The 19,695-nt window shown below is 44.3% G+C and overlaps 1 protein-coding gene across 4 annotated transcripts in view; it reads right to left on the reverse strand.

Annotated features, from left to right (window-relative positions):
• The window catches only part of LOC137543730 (hexokinase HKDC1-like), a 145,055-nt gene that overhangs the window by 56,318 nt on the left and 69,042 nt on the right, over positions 1-19,695 (reverse strand). Inside the window, exon 2 of one of the 4 annotated variants that reach the window (XM_068264863.1) lies at positions 10,742-10,805. The exons of the other annotated variants lie outside the window; for them this stretch is intronic. The gene's annotated coding sequence lies outside the window, so the exon portion shown is untranslated. The remainder of the gene's footprint in view (positions 1-10,741; positions 10,806-19,695) is intronic. 4 annotated transcript variants of the gene reach the window in all.

Genomic DNA, 19,695 nt, shown 5'->3' on the forward strand with positions numbered 1-19,695 from the left:
CTTTTCATTTATGAACTCCATCTACTTACAGACCTGTGGCACGTCTATGGGGGCAGGATTCGCGCCCAGTTTTGCCAATTTATACATGGCCTTCTGGGAGAAAATGTTCATTTGGGGGGAAAATCCTTTTAAGAAACATGTGGTGTTTTATACGAGGTTTATCGATGATGTATTGATAATATGGGATGGCAAGGAAGAGGAATTCAATTGTTTTGTAGAATATTGTAACAATAACACTTTTAATCTAGCTTTTACACATGTATTTGATAAGGAAAGTATTGTATTTTTGGATCTTACGTTAATGGCTGATCTTTCTAACAATAGCATACAGTCCAAAACACACTTCAAGCCAACGGCAGGAAATTCCTACCTGCATGTATCTAGTTGTCATCTTCCCAGATGGATCCAGAATATACCTAAAAGTCAATTTTGTCGATTAAGGAGAAATTGCTCTTTAAATAAGGATTATGATGAACAGGGCAAGGTTTTGGCAAATAAATTTGTGGAGAAGGGTTATGAGGAACAGTTTATCTCTAGAGTCAAGGATGAGTTTAGAGGTAAGGATAAGGGTAACAATTATAAAAGAAAGGAAAAATTCAAGTCAGCCTATAACAACAGTATGAGAGGAGGCAATAAAGGAGGTCCTACATTTGTTACCACCTTTAATAGTAGGGCCATGAAAATTAAAAACATTGTAAAGAAAAATTGGCCTATAGTTCTGCAGGACCCTTGGTTGAAGAATGAGCTGCCCACTTGTCCTGACGTAATTTTCAAGAAAGCTAGGTCGATCAAAAATAAGCTTGCGCCCAGTAACATTCAAAACCCACCAATTGAGAGACCAACTTTCTTTCCTCAGTTGGCCGGTAACTTTAAATGCAATAAAAAACGATGTGGCTGCTGTAAATACATTCAGCATCGGGTCTCAGAAGTTGTAGATGGGAATGGAGAGGTTGTGAAGGTAAAGGACTTCATTAATTGTAGTTCTGCCTTTGTGGTTTATCTGCTCACTTGTGGATGTCCAAATAAAAGCTATGTAGGCAGAACCACAAGGCCCCTACGACAAAGATTGGGGGAACATAGGAGGAAAATAGAGGAGGGCTGTATCAAACACACAGTTCCTAAGCATTTTCAGGAAGCCCATGAGGGTAGGGTTGATAGTCTGAGGATAATGGGAGTAGAATTGATCTCAAGGGACCTCAATAGGGGGGCGAGATATAAGAGATTATGCGAACGAGAATCCTTCTGGATCTTTAGATTTAACTCCCTAGCCCCAGTAGGACTGAATGAAGGGCTGGAAGTGGCCACTTACATTTAATAACTCCACTCACCAATTAGCCCGGACCCCCTTTCCCTCTTTTCCCCTTTCCCCCCCCCCTCTCCCCTCCCCCTTTTTCTTACCCCCTTCTTTCCCCCCCCCCTTTTTCCTTAACCCCTCCCCCCTTTCCCCCCCCCTTTTTTCTTTTTCTTTTTCTTTTCCTTTCCCCCCCCCCTCCCTTTTCTCACTCCCCCCTCCTACCTTTCCTCCCCATACCTCCCCCCCTTTCCTCCCCCCCCCCCCCCCTGTTCCTCTCCTATCCTCCAAATGGCCTAGCTCCGGTTCGAGCACCCATACCATGGTCCTGGGAGGGGCACTAATGAATGATTCATTATTATTTTTTGCTATTCTTAAAGACTTAGTCCTTTGTCCCCATCTTCGTGAGGTTTTTATAATTTCACGAATGAGTATGGATGTGTATGGGACTCTATGAAGGGATTAGTGCACTGTTGACAGTATATTCTTTTGAAGTATTTAGTATTTTTAACCCTTTTATTAAAGTTCATGATGTTGGACCATTTGTATAAAATTGATCTCCATATGGGCAGGAATAAGCCTAGGGATCGTTTTTTGTACATTTTTTGCACAGATTTTTATATATATATATGTGTATATATATATATATATATGTATACATGTATTGGGGAGATATGTATGTGTATTGACCAATGTCATATGGAGAGTTGTGATTTATGAGCTGTGGAGAAGAACCATTGGGGTAAGCTCCCCGCTGCCTCCTGGATATTTCTTCCGTATACGACATGCGTATATCGTTTTATGGATATATGTATAAGTGGGGAAAAAATGTTTTTAAATTTACATAATTTTTAGACTGTTTTATGAAATGTCTCTATTGGCCCCGATGAATTTATTTTATGAATTGGCCCCTTTCCTGTACTAATATAGATTGACGTGTCATGTATGGGCATGGCTGTGAGGGCGCCGGTGGTGCACGCGCATCCTTTTGTTTATATATTTTGTGACCCAGCAGGGCTGCCGTATGGTAAGGCGGCTGTTGCTGGGCAACCAGACGCATACAAATTCGCGTCCCTTGCGCCGTTGCGTCATCTGACGAAGGCGTGGAACGCCGAAACGCGTCATGACGCAACAGGCGCAAGGCAGCTGCCATTAGCGTCTCCGTGTTCCCTGATCCGCCGCTGCTAGAAACCGATCGGTTCCCCCGCTACTGGCCATAGTGAGGAGAAGCATTGGACGGATGCAACATCCAGAGGACGTGGGGATGTGCTCCTCAGTGTGATAAGTGCACTTTTTAACTTTAACATTGTACGTGTGATTTTACTTGCTTATAGGAAGCATATTAAAAAGGTAATGCACCAGAGAGCGCTTCTTTTGTCCTCCCCTTATTTCCCGCATTTAAAAGACAGTTTTCCCTTTGAAACTTTAAAATCGATTTTCTCAAAAACTATAAGCTCTTTTTGCTAAAAAAAAAATTTCCTCTTGTACCCACTCCCAAGGTGCACATACCCTGTAAATGTGGGGTATGTAGCATGTAAGGAGGCTTTACAAAGCACGAAAGTTCGGGTCCCCATTGACTTCCATTATGTTTGGAGTTCGGCTCGAACACCCGAACATCGCGGCCATGTTCGGCCTGTTCGGCCCGAACCCGAACATCTAGATGTTCGCCCAACACTAGATGGTGCACACCAGAGCAGTTCGTTTTTCCACAAATGCAAACTTGGGGGCTGCAGCATTTTTTAGATTTTTGAGGCATTTCTGCCTCAATGTTAAAGTATAGGAAAGTGGAAAACCGCTCTGAAAAACGCTAGATCAGAGCGGTTTTCCAGGCGTTTTTGTTATAGTAGCTGTTCAGTACCAGCTTTACTGTAACAACATTTGTAATTTGCTAAAACGCTCCAAAGATGCTAGGCATTAGGCCTGAACGATTTTAGGAAAAAATTGATTTGAGCGATTTCTGTCTGAAATTGCGATTTCGATTCACGATTTCCTTCAAATCAAGCTTTGTTCCTCCTCTGTCCCCCTGTCTCTTTGTGCCCCCTTTGCCTCTTTATGTCTCCCTTGGGTCTCTCTCTTGCCCCCTTTGTGTCTCTGTGCCCGCTTTCTTTCTCTGTCTCTCTCTCTGTGCCCCCTTCTCTCTGAGCCCCTCTGTGTCTCCTGTGTCTCTTGCTGTGCCCGCTCTGTCTCTCTGCTCCTGTGTCCCTCTGTGCCTCCTCTGCCCCCCAAGCTGCATCAGTTCTGGACATAGCTTCAAGCATGAGTCCAGCGATGCCTGTCTATCCACGTCGCCTCCTGCAGGCTAGAATTTATGGAATACTTCCTGTATGTCATGTGACATACAGGAACCCGGAGTTTTGCCAAGCACAAGAGTCGGCAGACGGCGATAGAGGACGGTCAATGTTTCGACTCGTGTAGAAGGTATGTCCAACGCTGCAAGCCGCACACGCCGGGACTTTGGCGTAGTTTGAAGCCACTTCTTCAAACTTCCCCCATGTGAAAATGACGTGATCGCGATAATTGGCGCTTTGACGATTCCAAAATTATGATCTTGGTGATCACGATTTTGGTTTAAATTCGATTTATCTTTCAGGCCTACTAGGCATGTTTAGAAAACCTCTCTAAACATGCCTAGAATCAATCTGAAATCTGCTTCAAAAACCTCTAGCGTTTTGCGGATCTGCTAGAGGTTCTTGGTGTGCAGTGGGCCAGATTGGTATAACCGTACCCTAAAAATGTTAACTGTTCTTACCACGGAAAATCTCACTGCAGTATTTATTGAGTTATTAGCTCACTGCTAGTGCCACATCGCACCTTTACCGTGCTTGGGCATTTTATTTATTTATAAATAGGCGGATATGAGATTTTGTTCTATTATTGGTCAGCTCCAACCTTTTATAAACAGGCCAAATCAAAGCACACCCAGCGCCCTTCTGTGATGTACAGCATTGCACTGTGACATACAAAGCAATACTTTCTCGTTACTTTAGGAATATGCCTCATAAAGTCTGTCAAACAATTATGCCCCATATTGTCCCTATATGTATACAAACACCTACCTTAGCTGAGCAGCATGAACTGACAGAAGAGAAGGAGAGAAAGTGACTTTCCACTGTGAGAAAACAAGAGCATTTAGCAAGACAAATCTAACATGGCTATTTGCTGTTTCTCTGATCAGGGTTAGCAGTGCAAGATAGAGGACAGCAGAACAGACATTAGACTTATCTAATGCAATTACAAATGATTGGTTTGGGTGACTGTGATTTAAGGCTGCCTTGTTTGACTGTATGCTCTGTAAAGTGCTGTAAAAGATGTCAGTGCTATATAAATTTACGGTAACAAAATTAAACATAAAATTCCAAGTACAAAAAGCTCAAAGTTACAATAACTACAGTGGCATGCAAAAGTATTCTGCCCCCTTGAAGTTTTCCACATTTTGTCACATTACTGCCACAAACATGAATCAATTTTATTGGAATTCCGCATGAAAGACCAATACAAAGTGGTGTACAAGTGAGTGGAACGAAAATCATACATGATTCCAAACATTTTTTACAAATCAATAACTGCAAAGTGGGTTGTGCATAATTATTCAGCCTCCTTTGGTCTGAGTGCAGTCAGTTGCCCATAGACATTGCCTGATGAGTGCTAATGGCTAAATAGAGTGCACCTGTGTGTAATCTGATGTCAGTACAAATACAGTTGCTCTGTGACGACCTCAGAGGTTGTCTAAGAGAATATTGGGAGCAACAACACCATGAAGTCCAAAGAACACACCAGACACACACAGAACACACCAGACAGGTCAGGGATAAAGTTATTTAAAATTTAAAGTAGGCTTAGGCTACAAAAAGATTTCCAAAGCCTTGAACATCCCACGGAGCACTGTTCAAACGATTATTCAGAAATGGAAGGAGTATGGCACATCTGTACACCTACCAAGACAAGGCCGTCCACCTAAACTCACAGGCCGAACAAGGAAAGCGCTGATCAGAAATGCAGTCAAGAGGCCCATGGTGACTCTGGAGAGATCTACAGCTCAGGTAGGGGAATCTGTCCATAGGACAACTATTAGTTATGCACTGCACAAAATTGGCCTTTATGGAAGAGTGACAAGAAGAAAGCCATTGTTAACAGAAAAGCATAAGAAGTCCCGTTTGCAGTTTGCCACAAGCCATGTGGTTGACACAGCAAACATGTGGAAGAAGGTGCTCTGGTCAGATGAGACCAAAACTGAACTTTTTGCCCAAAATGCAAAACGCTATGTGTCGCGGAAAACTAACACTGCACATCACTCTGAACACACCATCCCCACTGTCAAATATGGTGGTGGCAGCATCATGCTCTGGGGTTGCTTCTCTTCAGCAGGGACAGGGAAGCTGGTCAGTTGATGGGAAGATGGATGGAGCCAAATACAGGGCAATCTTGGAAGAAAACCTCTTGGAGTCTGCAAAAGACTTGAGACTGAGGTGGAGGTTCACCTTCCAGCAGGACAACGACCCTAAACATAAAGCCAGGGCAACAATGGAATGGTTTAAAACAAAACATATCCATGTGTTAGAATGGCCCAGTCAAAGTCCAGATCTAAATCCAAACAAAAATATGTGGCATGATCTGAAAACTGCTGTTCACAAACGCTGTCCATCTAATCTGGATGAGCTGGAGCTGTTTTGCAAAGAAGAATGGGCAAGGATTTCAGTCTTTAGATGTGCAAAGCTGGTAGAGACATACCCTAAAAGACTGGCAGCTGTAATTGCAGCAAAAGGTGGTTCTATAAAGTATTGACTCAGGGGGGCTGAATAATTACGCACACCCCACTTTGCAGTTATTTATTTGTAAAAAATGTTTGGAATTATATATGAATTTTGTTCCACTTCTCACGTGTACACCACTTTGTGTTGGTCTTTCACTTGGAATTCCAATAAAATTGATTCATGTTTGTGGCAGTAATGTGACAAAATGTGGAAAACTTCAAGGGGGCCAAATACTTTTGCAAGCCACTGTATATTCACGTTACATGAGGGCTTATTCAGCAGGGCTCTGCACAGTACAACGGAGCTGATTCACAGCGCTTTTACGATGAATTATCTCACCTTACCATATTAACTCACAATTCAAGGAACTGTAACCAGGGATTGAACTTCATCCCACTTAATGGGCTTGATTAACTAAGACAAATAGCACGCCTTATTAAAGTTAACACGCCCTATTAGAGTAGCATAGCGAGCAAGCAGGTCGCGTGGATTGCCAATTAGCAGACATGCGTTTCGTAGCGCTCGCTATGCTACTCTGATAAGGCGTGTTAACTTTGATAAGGTATGTTAACTTTGATAAGGCATGCTATTTTTCTTAGTGAATCAAGCCCAGGGGCATAGCTAGAAATGATGGGGCCCCATAGCAAAATTTTGGTTGCCCCCCCCCCAGACGATATTGCAGGGCCAGCACTATGCAGAACGTGTCACTAGCCTGAAGGCTAGTAATGTGTTCTGTTGCCACTGGGCAGCACGATGGTGCAGTGGTTAGCACTCTTGTTGCTATGTCAACATCTGCAAGGAGTTTGTATGCTCTCCTTGTGTCTGTGTGGGTTTCCTCCGTGCACTCTGGTTGCCTCCGACATCCCAAAAACATACAGATAGATTAATTGGCTTCCCCCTAAATTGTCCCTAGACTATGATACACACACTACACGCTACATACAAAGACATATGAATTTGATAGAGACTAGATTTTGAGCTTCTCTGAGGAACAGTTAGTGACAAGACAATATACTCTGTACAACGCTGCGGCAAATGTTGGAGCTATATAAATAATAATAATGTGGGGACGGAAAGGCCGATGGATCAGCACACAAGTGCCATTACACAGGGGAGGGCAAGGTGAGTAGGGAGAATAGTGCACTGAGGCTGAGCTGAGTTGTTCTATAAAGCTGATGGCTTGATGGCTGACGGCCTTTGGGGGCTGCTGTATACATGCTGGATTTTGGGCACAGACAGTCATTATTGCCCAAGTTTTATCTAGCATGCTTATACAGCTACAGTATATGGCATAGAGAGAGCTATGGAGCATGGGTCACAGAGAGTTAACAGTAATCATTACATTGCCTAGATCAAACACAAAAGAGCTTATTTTTTACCTTTATGAGGACAGTGCACACAGTCCCCCATAAACATGTCACTTTTTCCTGATACAGATAACTGCTGTCTGGGCCATCACAGCAGAGCAGGACAGCGATACTTTCCTTGTTGCAGCTCACGTTATCACACCGTCCTGTGCCTGCACTGCACTATACTGCAGAGGTACAGAGGTTGTGCACATCAACAGAGAGCTGCTACTATGTGAAAATAATAAGTGGCTTGGGGGGGGGGGGGGGGGGGTCTGTGCACGGATGTTGTGCTTTTATATTTTATAATTTAATTTTTTTTAAAAGTGCTCTGCTGCTGGGAGGGGCCCCCTAGTGGCAGAGGGCCCCATAGCAATTGCTATCCCTGCTATAGTGATTCCTACGCCCCTGATAAAGCCCATAAGATGATACCCCCTTTCCCATGAGAAATCTTTACCTTTTCTCGAATAGATCATCAGGGACAGCTGTACGGCTGATATTGTAGTGAAACCCTTCCCGCAGTGTAATGTCAGGACCTAGGTCCTGACAGTTTCCTGTCTGTGAGTCTTGTTGCATTGTGGGAAATAAAGCCTGTTTCCAACTGCCAAGCAACACTTATCTCACTCTATGCATATGTATATCTATAAAAAACTAAATAAATAAAGAACCTCTGAGGCCCGGCCAGGGCCGTTTTGTGGGGCAGGAGGGGTCACAGCATGAGGGGAGAGCATGGCCACCTGAGGGGGGCCACTCCTCCCCACCAACCTCCGGCTCTCCCCTTAGCGCTCCCCCTCCAGCATTATTAGGTGACAGCAGCGGCAGGCAGGAACACAGACATACCTCCATGCTTTCCACTGCTGATGGTTCTGCTCTCTAAGCGTCTGACGCTACTTCCTGTTTACCAGGACGTAGCATGAGGCACTTAGAGATTGGACCTCCGCGATGGAACACATAGAGGTATGCCTGTGTTCCTGCCACCTATTATGCTGGGGGGAGTGCCTGAGGTGAGGGGGGGGGTGGCCCCCTCCCTTCCGATGTAGGCGGCCATGTTCTCCCCTCATGCTGTGACCCCTACTGCCACCCAAAATGGACCTGTGCAGGGGGGGGGGGGGGCATCCAAATTTTTGCAGGGGGGGCCAGTGATTTCTAGTTACGTCCCTGAGCTGCAGATGGGAACCATGAATTTTCTCTCCTTATTTAACTTAACTCATGGTTTATCTCTCTTTATTTGACATAACTCATTATTTATCTCTTTGATTATTTCATGCATTAGCTCTCTTTACAATTAAAGTGAATAAAAAGTAAGCCTAGTGAATCAACCCCATAGGGCCCAATCCAATTCACTTTGTCTCCTAGGTTTTCTCCTGTTTAAAATAACTTTAGCACTCTGCAATTGAAAAAGTACCAAAAAGTAGGTAAAAAGTACTGTCAAATTTTGTATTTTCTCGCTTGCTGGTGTCTTAAAAGGCATTAGGCATGATCCAATTCACTTTTTCTCCTAAGTTTTACATCATAAATAAAATGCCTTTTAAGCCATCAAATTGAGCCTGCGCAGTACAGCCCGCTGAGCCCGGAGGACGTCCGATGACGTCAGCGCGCCGGCGTGAAACGCATATTGAAGCGCAGAAGAGGCCCGACCTGGCCACCGGCCTGGCCAGGTTGGGTCGGCCACCGGGAGCCTGCGGAGCGGCGCCGAGGGCACCTCCTGCCTGCCACGGGCTGGAGGAAGCCCCAGGTAAGTGGATATGGATTTTTATTATTTTTTTTTATTGTCCCTGATATTTTATTGAATCAGATGGTCTATTAAAACCTTGGGCCCTTTTGACCATTTTTTAATTAGAATTCACTGGTGAGCCACACAATATTGCATCAGTCAGAATAAAGCGAGCATTGGCAGTGTTCCAATAAATATTTAATCAGATTTATGCTGAAATCGTATTGCTATTGAGCAGTGCAGAACAGTAATCCAGATAAACAACATCAGGGAGATAGCAATTGCTTGGGATCAGTGAATAATGGCGCACAGTGCCTATGCATAGAAATGGCGCCGCATTAAAAAGATACGCTTATCGCTATTTATCGTTAGTACTGCATAATAATGGCGCCCAGGGAAAAAAAGAAGAAAAACGGCACACACTAACGTTATTTATCAATAGTGGCACACACTAACGTTATTTATCAATAGTGGCACACACTAACGTTATTTATCAATAATGGCACACACTAACGTTATTTATCAATAGCGCCCTACATAAGCCAAACTGCAGAAGTTATTTAACTGCAAAACGATGAATGGATTTAATGTAGCACTGTCAAGGTTAGGGTTAGGCACCACCAGGGGGGTCTTAGAGTTAGGCACCACCAGGGGGGTGCTTAGGGTTAGGCACCACTGGGGGTGGTTCTTAGGGTTAGGCACCACCAGGGGGGTGATTAGGCACCACCAGGGGGTGGTTAGGGTTAGGCACCACCAGGGGGTGGTTAGGGTTAGGCACCACCAGGGGGGTGGTTAGGGTTAGGCACTACCGGGGGGTTTAGGGGTTAGGGATAGGTACAGAGAGGGTTCTGTGTGTTAACGCTAAATAACAATAAGACTTTAACACTAATTAACAATAAGGCTTTAATGCTAAATAACAATAAGGCTTTAACGTTAAATAGCGATAAGCGGCAAACGGATTAGCGGCAACACTGTGCGCCATTATTCACAGGCGCCATTTTCAGATGGATGCTTCTTTTAAAGTGTTGCCTACCTGGCTGTTGCGCTGAGTCTCTGGCTTGGAAATATTATGCAGGTGTTCTGGCTGCCTGCTTGCTGTCTACGTGAGTTAGGCACTTTGGCTGTGTGTGTGTGTGTGTGGGGGGGGGGGGGGGCTGCCATCTTGCTGGTGTTATCAGCACTAGGCTCAGAAGAGTTAGAATTCCTAAGCATTTCTATATGGGGAATGAAACGCTAATAATTCGGACTTGTAGGCAAATTTTAATGCCGATTTGCATGCAGCTTGAAATCAGCAGGAAGTAAGTTTAACTGGCCCAATCCCAAGCTCCACACAATGCACACTAAAATTTGCAAATTTGTCGGTTAATAGCATCTTACTGACCCTACTGTTAGCACATGCGCTGCACGTGTGTCAGTTTGTTGATTACTCCAGTGGTTTTTTAATTCTGTCTACTGCTGTGCTTTGCAGTCACCTCATCCAGTCAGCTGAAACAGTCAGAAAGAATTAGTGCTTTCTTGCAGGGGAGGCTTAAAGGGCACCTGAACTGAGAGGGATCTGGTGGCTGCCATATTTATTTCCTTTTTAAAAAGAACCTGAGGTAGAGAGTTTTGTTAAAGAAACAAAAAACAAACATGCTACCTGATCCAGGGGGCTGGCTGGATGTCCATTACTGCCACTCTCTGCCGGTGCTGCATCCTGCAATCTGCGAAAAATGAAAAACCCCTGGGGTCACAGCGCTGCAGCTCTGGTTCTGTGTGTCTCAACACAGAGCAGGGAGGCGGGGAAAAGGAAGAGCTGGCCAGGTAGAGCAGTGGAAGGGGTGTACCTAACGCCAGAGTGGGCATTTTACAGGAGTGCCTCTCCTGTAAGGGATGACCCTGCCCCTCGTATATAGCCGACAAGCAGCTTGTTGCCATTTTGGGTGGTGACAGGGTGGCTGAGAAGTTGCGTAGGGGACACAGGCATGGCACAGAGCAGGGAGCATGCCTCTGTGCCCCATCTGCCGACAACCCCTCCCTCCTCCGCCTTGTCTCGTCAGTGTTGTCGGAAATGAACGTGCAGCTAATATAGTCACACAAGTATTTTATTAATGTCAAAATAGCAAGAAACAATGCAGTAGCACACAAGTAGTTATGCAATACAGACCGTAGCATGCTAATACGTCACAAAGCAACAATAATGGATGACGCCCTTATCACAACCTCATCCGACTGACAAGGCGGAGTCCTTACCACCATCCTTATAACCGTAGTTGGTGCTGGACCAGATGGCCTTTTGGCCTCCGACAATCACAGATTATAGGGCTGAGTAATTAAAGACGATAAAATCAGTTGAATGCTTAACCAGAGCATTAGCATTGTTGCATTCCTAAAAGGGAGATTTCAATACAGGACCAATGGGGCCTCAAACTGACAACTTTTACGGTTCATTAAATCTAAACAAGACTTCTTATCCAAGGCTAAAGGCCTAGTAAATTAACTGTATCCAGACATTAACTAGTAAAGAAAATATCGGGTGGTTCTTCCATGAAGCAATGTGAATCACGAGCTTCTGGGAGGCATCAATTAGAGGGCGGCAAGAGGCGGCTCCCCTCCCCAAATGTTCCCCTCCTCACACTCCGTCTCCGCCTCTCTAGATGCACAGCGCCGCTTCACTCACCTGCTCTCAGCGATGGGATCTCCAACCGCCCATCCTGCATCCTGTGGCAATGGCTACAGCAGTGCTTTATGTGACCTGTTACATGCTGCCGGGTCACATGAGGCACCACTGTAGTCAGAGAGGAAGCAGGACTTCACGTGTGGCTGGTGATCCCATCGGAGCAGCACATACCTGGCATCCTGGTGATCAGATGCTGGCTGGGGGACAGCAGGGGGGAGATGCTTACAATGTATTCTATTGCTTCAGGCGGCAAAAAGTCTAGAACCGACCCTGGAAAATATCATAATTATCAAAGTAATGTTACTCAGAGGTTGTAGACTACACATTTTGATGAAGAATACTAATGTACATAGCAAGGGGGAGTGACAGGAACGCCAAGGGAGACACAGGGAGGTGGGTGCTTCAACCAGACCAGGAGTCCCTCCTAACTCGCCTATCCCAGACCGTGTGAAATCTCCCTGGCTTAACCTCTGTAGGCATTTATTAGATTTTTGTATGGAAGTTCTTTTTCCACTAACTCAATCCATTCCTGCAGTGTAGAGACATGAGGATAGCCAGCATCTACCTTTTATTAACCTAGGGGAGTGCAAAGTCTGAAATGAAAGTCTTGTCAGAAGAGGGAATCTCCTCATCCGACAAATAGCAGGATCCAGAGTGCAGGGCATCCCACGTGATTGTGGAGAAAGTCCACTGTATCCTGTAGTCTTTTATGGGTGGACCGAACCACAGAAGATGTAAAATGGAGGCAATGAAAGTTTGACAATGGGGGCAACCTGCAGGATAGTCTCTTCATAACGTCCTCATTCTCGCCGGTGTGAGATTTGTGTGATATACTATATATGTTTGCGTAAGCCTGTCTTTCACACAAGGTGAAACCTTTTTTGACCGCTTCAAAAGCATCCTCCCAGTCCTCCTCATCCATCTCAATTTGCTCCTCTTTCCAACTTGCCTTAACCCCCTTGGCGGTAATCCCGAGCTGAGCTCGGGGTATGCCGCCGGAGGTCGCCGCTCAGGCCCTGCTGGGCCGATTTTTATTCTGTAAAGAGCAGCACACGCAGCCGGCACTTTGCCAGCCGCGTGTGCTGCCCGATCGCCGCCGCTCCGCGGCGATCCGCCGCGTGCAGCGGCGAAAGAGGGTCCCCCCAGCCGCCCGAGCCCAGTGCAGCCGGAACAAACAGTTCCGGCCGGCGCTAGGGGCTGGATCGGGCGGCTCTGACGGCAGGACGTCGACTGACGTCCATGACGTCACTCCGCTCGTCGCCATGGCGACGAGGAAAGCAAAACAAGATAGGCCGCTCGTTGCGGCCTATCTTGTTACTTTCGATTGCCGGAGGCGATCGAAAGTGCGGATCCGGAGCGCCCTCTAGTGGGCTTTCATGCAGCCAACTTTCAGTTGGCTGCATGAAATAGTTTTTTTTTAATTTAAAAAAAACCCTCCGGCAGCCTCCCTGGCGATTTTAATAGAACGCCAGGGAGGTTAAAGGGAACCTGAAGCGAGAAATAAATGGAGGCTGCCATATTTATTTCCTGTTAAACTATACCAGTTGCCTGGCAGCCCGGCTGATCTATTTGGCTGCAGTAGTGTCTGAATCGCACCAGGAACACGCATGCATAATCTTGTCAGATCTGACAGATGTCTGATGTCAGAAATGCCTTATCTCCTGCATGCTATTTTATATGCGGTCCCAGATAAACAGTACAACAGCCTGCGGGCCATAGTTTGCCCACCGCTGCTCTAGTGTGTGCAGGTCTGGAAAAAGTTCTATTAGTTTCTTAAGAAGGTCTCCCAGGTTGCAGTATATTTAGGGCATTGCAGTAGGAAGTGATTCTCATCCTGGAGAGTGTTCTGCTCACATTGGCCTCATTTCTGGTAGCTATGTGAGGTAAATATTTTTTTGTTGGTAAAATACCTCATTTATTTTCCTCTTCTTTGTTTTTTTTGTTTTAGCAATTCTGAAGTGTATGTATTTCCGAACATGTGGTAAAACATACGGGAAAAATGCATAAAGTTTGGTAAAACGTGCGGTATTTCAGTGGTAAGCCATGCGGTCAATAAATTATAGTAGACTTTAATTGTCTTCCATATGCTTGCCTCCCCAACTTTTTGAGATGAGTAAGAGGGACACATAAGTCACGCCCCTGTCACACCCCTAGTCACGCCTACCATAAATATTTCATGTGGTTTTATAATTCAACCCACACTGGTCCTTTCTATCCTGGTTCATTTCCTTCGTATTGACATTTTTAAAATTAGTAATATCAATTTAATGGATGGGAATAAAGTTTAGAGTCAAACACATTTTTAGTATAGAAATATATATATATATATAATTTTAGAAAGAGGGACAAAGTCCTGAAAGGGGGACAAATGAGGAGGAAAGAGTGACAGGGCTCCCAAAGAGGGACACTTGGGAGCTATGCATGTGTTAGGCTAGTCTTTAAAAGATTTTTTTTTTTTAATACAAATTGACGTTACTGCCAGGTACAAACAGGTCTTATGCTGGGCATACACGGCGCGATAGTTGTTATCAATCGAGCCGCTGATGGCTCGATTGATAATATTCAACCTGTCCGATCACTGCGGCGGATCGACTCCGCGCTCAATCCTCGCGGGCGGACAATGGAAGAAACGAGTGGCTAATAAGGAACTGCCCGCAGGGGACGAGCGGGAATCGATCCACGCGGACGAGCGGGGTCGCGCCGGCATCGAGCCAGCGGCTCGATATGCCCAGCATTAAACTGATTTGTAAATGTGCCAACATGCCCCCTAATTTCCATGAGAATAGAGATTTTTGGTAAAATGAATGCAAATTACCACACAAATCACATAATTTACTGCATGCAGAAATTCATGACTAAAATATACCGCATGAGGTAAAACATGACTAAAACCTATCTGACTACCTATGTATCATTACTGCATGAGGTAAATTACGTACATGAGGTAATTTGTTTGAAAACCCTACCACAATTGAGGCCATTGTTGACCTAGTCTATCCTCCCTGGGTTTGTACATTTGTCTGTCATGGTCGAGTAGTGTATGGGTAGCTTTACTCAGCTTCAACATGTAATACCAGACATGTGACAGCAGGTGGTGCTGTGTCCCCACTCACTTTAACCATGAGATGGACTGCCAATTATTTGTCAGGCATGAAGGGGAAGAATTAACGTGTGCTATAAATGTGTCTTTATTTGTGTGCCTGGGGACATCTGTATGTTGCTGAGCGGAGGAGGGGGGGACGACATGGCTTTCTGGAATGTCTATAAATTTATATTCTGTCTCCATTGTCACCCCTTTGTTTTCATTCCTGGTCAGACCTCTCTACTATATAAGGAAAGTTGGATGATGAGACTTGTGTAATGCTGTCACTGTGGTGGGGCTTGGGGGGAGGGAGCCAGTGTAACCCCTGCTGTGCTGGCTGCGTTAGGGTATGTCACATGGGGCAAAACTATGCCTGACTCCATCTTGTTATAGCCCTCCTCTTCATAACTGTCACACACATCTCCCAGCTTGAAATAATCAATGCAGTGGTAATAGTGCAAACTGTATGTAGCTTGGAATCGGACCAATCAAAATCTACTTCCTGTCAGCTGTGATTAGCCCAATCCAAATCTGCATTAAATTTGCAGGTGAGGCAGAGTTATTTGCGTCTCCCTGAACTCTGGATGGGCAGAGGTTTTGCAAAAGGTGTGAAAAAAGCCAGCTGTGTAGACCAGAGCAGCAATCCTGTAACGGGAGGGCATTTGACACCATTTATCATCAACGCAACAGTTTTTTCGTCACCACTCATTTATATTAACAAGGAACATACAAAGCGTCACACACCGTGCAGTATTGCGAGGTGCTGGGCCAGTAAATTATTCTAAGTATTATCCACACCCTCAGTAGAAGCAAAGGAATTTTTATTTACATTTCAAGTCAGATGTCCATTCCAATAACCAACGAACGTTATGGGGCCGCAGCAGGTCCCTTTTGTCAAGGCATTCAACAGAATGTTAACCCGTAACGTAACCACAATTAATGCCTCCAAAACTTTCAAAAATGCCGCCATAAACAATTGCTAATTAGCATATGTAAACCTATTTAACCACTTCAAAGAGATGCAGTGATCATTTGTTTACTTCCAATGGAATCTATGCACTCATTACTTCCTATTTAGCATACTATAGAGACGCAATAGGAAGTAATGCGCGAGGACATCATGTGGCCAAATAGTAAAATTACACCTACACACTTTTAATTTAAAAAATAAAAAAAAGACCCACAAATTTTAAATTAACAGATTACCTCCCACACCATCCCATAATTACCCAATTTTTTTTTTTATATTAAAAAAAATTACAATTAAAAAAAATTATATAAATGGTTACCTTAGGGACTGAACTTTTTTAATATGGATGTCATATTATATATGATAAATTACTGCTAATTCTAAAACTATGGGCTTGTAAATAGTGACGGATGCAAAACTGAAAAATTCACCTTTATTTCCAAATAAAATATTGGCATACATTGTACTAGGGAAATATTTTAAACATTGTAATAACGGGGATAAATTAGCAAATAAAATGCATGGGTTTTAATTACGGTAGCATGTATTATTTTAAAACTATAATGGCAAAAAAAGGTGAGAAATAGCATTTTTTTTTACCATTTGGTGAAAAAAAACAAGATATAGATTGTTTATTTGTGATAAGTAGTAATAAAGCTATAGGTGAAAACTGCTCTCGTTTTTTAAGGCTACCTGAGGTGACATGTGACATGATGAGATAGACATGGGTATATACAGTACCTAGCACAGAAATACCTAGGCTGTTTCTTTTTTTCTTTCTCTGCCTGAAAGAGTTAAAATTCAGGTATGCAAGTGACAGTTTCTGTCCCAGTCAGACTGGGTCAGACGATAGCATAACCCTCACTGATAAGTAATTACAGCCATAAAATACGTTCCTGTCAGTAAATGCTTTGCTTGGTATCCAGGGACACTAATAGGGGTCCCTAGAAATGTCATATGCTTTGACCACTTATCGGACTGCTTCTTGGGGGTATGTTTACATATGATAATTAGCAATTGTTTATAGAGGCTTTTTGGAGGTATGTTGACTGTGATTACACAATTTATATACTTGTCATGCACATGATTTTGTTGTTACTATTCTGTTGAATGCCTTGACAAGGGTGACCAGCCGTGGCCCCAAAACGTTCGTTGCTTACTGGCATGGACATCTGGCTTGAAATGCAGATGTATTAACAGGCGGGCATCGTAACGCAGTTGACATCTGTGTAATCTGTGTCAGTTAGTGATAATTGAAGAAAGAGATCTACCTGTATGTGTAACAGCCTGGTCGTTTCATTTCCCTCATTAGAACTGGCGAAGGTATCAGAGAAGAGCGACGAAAGATATATTGTAGAACACAAAATGAATGGTGGCCACTTCAAACAATTTATTTTCCTTTGGATGTGAATGTTATGCAGATAACCTCTCAGATGTCTCAGTTTCAGCGCCATTTATCTTTTTGGATAGCCGGTAAGCAAGAGTTGTGACCGTGGGAAATTGGTGAATTAGTATAAAAGTGCTCATTAACACTACAATATTTTCCTCAGATATAATTCGATCAGATTTTACAGACCGTAAGTAATCCCGAAGGTACCGTAATTGTCTATTGTTCCTGTAATCCATACATGTCAAACTCCGGCCAGTGGACCAGATCTGGCCCTCAGAGCCATCTGATTTGGCCCTCAGGTGGTTTCCCCGCTTTGCATTATGTTTGGCCCATTCTAAAGCACCAGGGAAGCTATACTGGAGGTAAGCCCTAGATAACCAGAGAAGCCATATGGGGAGGGGGACAGCACTAGATACCATGGAACTTTATAGGAGAGGGAAGGGGCCACTAGACACCAGGGAACTATATAGGGGAAGGAGGGAGCCACTAGACACCAGGAAACTGTGTAGGGAAGGAAGGACCATTAAACATTTGGGAACTGTATAGGGGAGGGAGGGGGTTTATTAGACACCAGGGAACTGTATGAGGGAGAGGGGTAGCCACTAGACATTGAGATTGGCCCACGACTTGGTCCCAGAGCTCAATTTTGACCCACTTTGTATTTGAGTTTGACACCCCTGCTGTAAACAGTTCAATTTGAACACTTTTTCACTTCATATACAATCATAAAATCAAAACTTGATATCAATTAAATTGTTCAGACTAATTGACCAAAGAATTGTTTCTCTTGGATTTTCTCCAAGTACGGTGCAATTTTCTGTACAATTTGAGCGTAAAAATCTGATCAATTGATTGCATCTAAGGAAACATTGTCTCTTTAACCGTGGCAACCATTTAAGCTGAATAACTCAATAGTGATGGTCAGTGTAATGCTAATATTAGCCAATCAAAGCAGATTTTATTCTAATTGTATCCTGGTTGGCATTGGATCAATCAAATTGATCCATTTCAAAGCGGCATACAATTTTCGTTTGAAGGGTGTTTGAGAAAATCACATGACCTACAAAATGTAAAAAATAAACAAGAATCCCACTTGTGGGTTGTTGCAACAAATAGCATGTCAGGTGATAACAGAAACTACAGTCAACACTGAAAGGCATACAATTTTCATCCACTCAGTCGTTAGCATCTCACTGACTGTCCTTAGTGCTGATACAATTATTATTATTATTTAGTATTTATATAGTGCCAACATATTCTGCAGCGCTGTACAGAGTACATAGTCTTGTCACTAAGGGCCCGTTTCCACTCTCCTAGAAACGGCCGCGAATCCACAGTTTCCCCGCAGGCAAATCGCGCGGGGAAACTCTGCCATAGGGGATAACGGCGCCGCCGGCCGAATCGCTTGCAGTAGCAATTTGGCCGGTACCCCCTACAGAATTCGCGGAGGAGGCTGCGATTCCCATAGCCGTGCATGGCTTCGCCTGCGATCCCGCCCACCCGCTCAGTGCCGGCGTGCGTCTACGAGACGCACGCCGCACCAGTGGAAACGAGCCCTAACTGTCCCTCACAATCTAATCCCTACCATAGTCACATGTCTATATATGTATTGTGTAGTGTATGTATCGTAGTCTAGGGCCAGTTTAGGGGGAAGCCAATTAACTTATCTGCATGTTTTTGGGATGTGGGAGGAAACCGGAGTGCCCAGAGGAACCCCACATAGACACGGGGAGAGCGTACAAACTCTGTACAGATAGTCCGCTGGCTGGGATATGAACCGGAGGACCCAGCGCTGCAAGTCGAATGCTGACCACTATGCCACCGTGCTGCCCACCTGCACTGTACTGGCGCTTAAACCTGCTGCAACTCTGCCAGGGTCACATGCTGCCAGAAGCCAATCTGTGGCCATGTGATGATGTACAGTTCTGCTGCTGTATTGGCTATGTGTTGTGACATGAGACTGCCTGAAGTTTTTCTAGGTTTGCGCCGTCTCCTCCAGCTGTGCCAGCAATGTTAAGTCCCACTCAGAACCTCCATATTATATTTTCACAAGTCATCCAGCAATCCTTCGTTCATTAAAAGAGTTCCACTTAAAGTGGACCTGAACTCTTGCACAGGACAGAAGGAAAGCACAGAAAAATAGAGTTGGCGAAAAAGTTTGCGAACCGGCGAGCATCGCGAACCGCAATAGACTTCAATGGGCGGGCGAACTTTCAAAACTACAAACACTAATTCTGGCTACAAAAGTGATGGAAAAGATGTTTCAAGGGGTCTAACACCTTGACGGGGGCATGGCGGAGTGGGAGAGTGGGATACATGCCAAAAGTCTCGTGGAAAATTCCAGATTTGACAAACAGCAGCGTTTTAAGGGCAGAAATCACATTGCATTGCTAAATTGGAGGCCTAAAGTGCTTTAAAACATCTTGCATGTGTATACATCATTCAGGTAGTGTAATTAGTGTACTGCTTCACACTGACAGACCAAACTCACT

The sequence above is a fragment of the Hyperolius riggenbachi genome, unplaced genomic scaffold (assembly GCF_040937935.1).
Source record: "Hyperolius riggenbachi isolate aHypRig1 unplaced genomic scaffold, aHypRig1.pri scaffold_191, whole genome shotgun sequence".
Lineage (NCBI taxonomy): Eukaryota > Metazoa > Chordata > Amphibia > Anura > Hyperoliidae > Hyperolius > Hyperolius riggenbachi.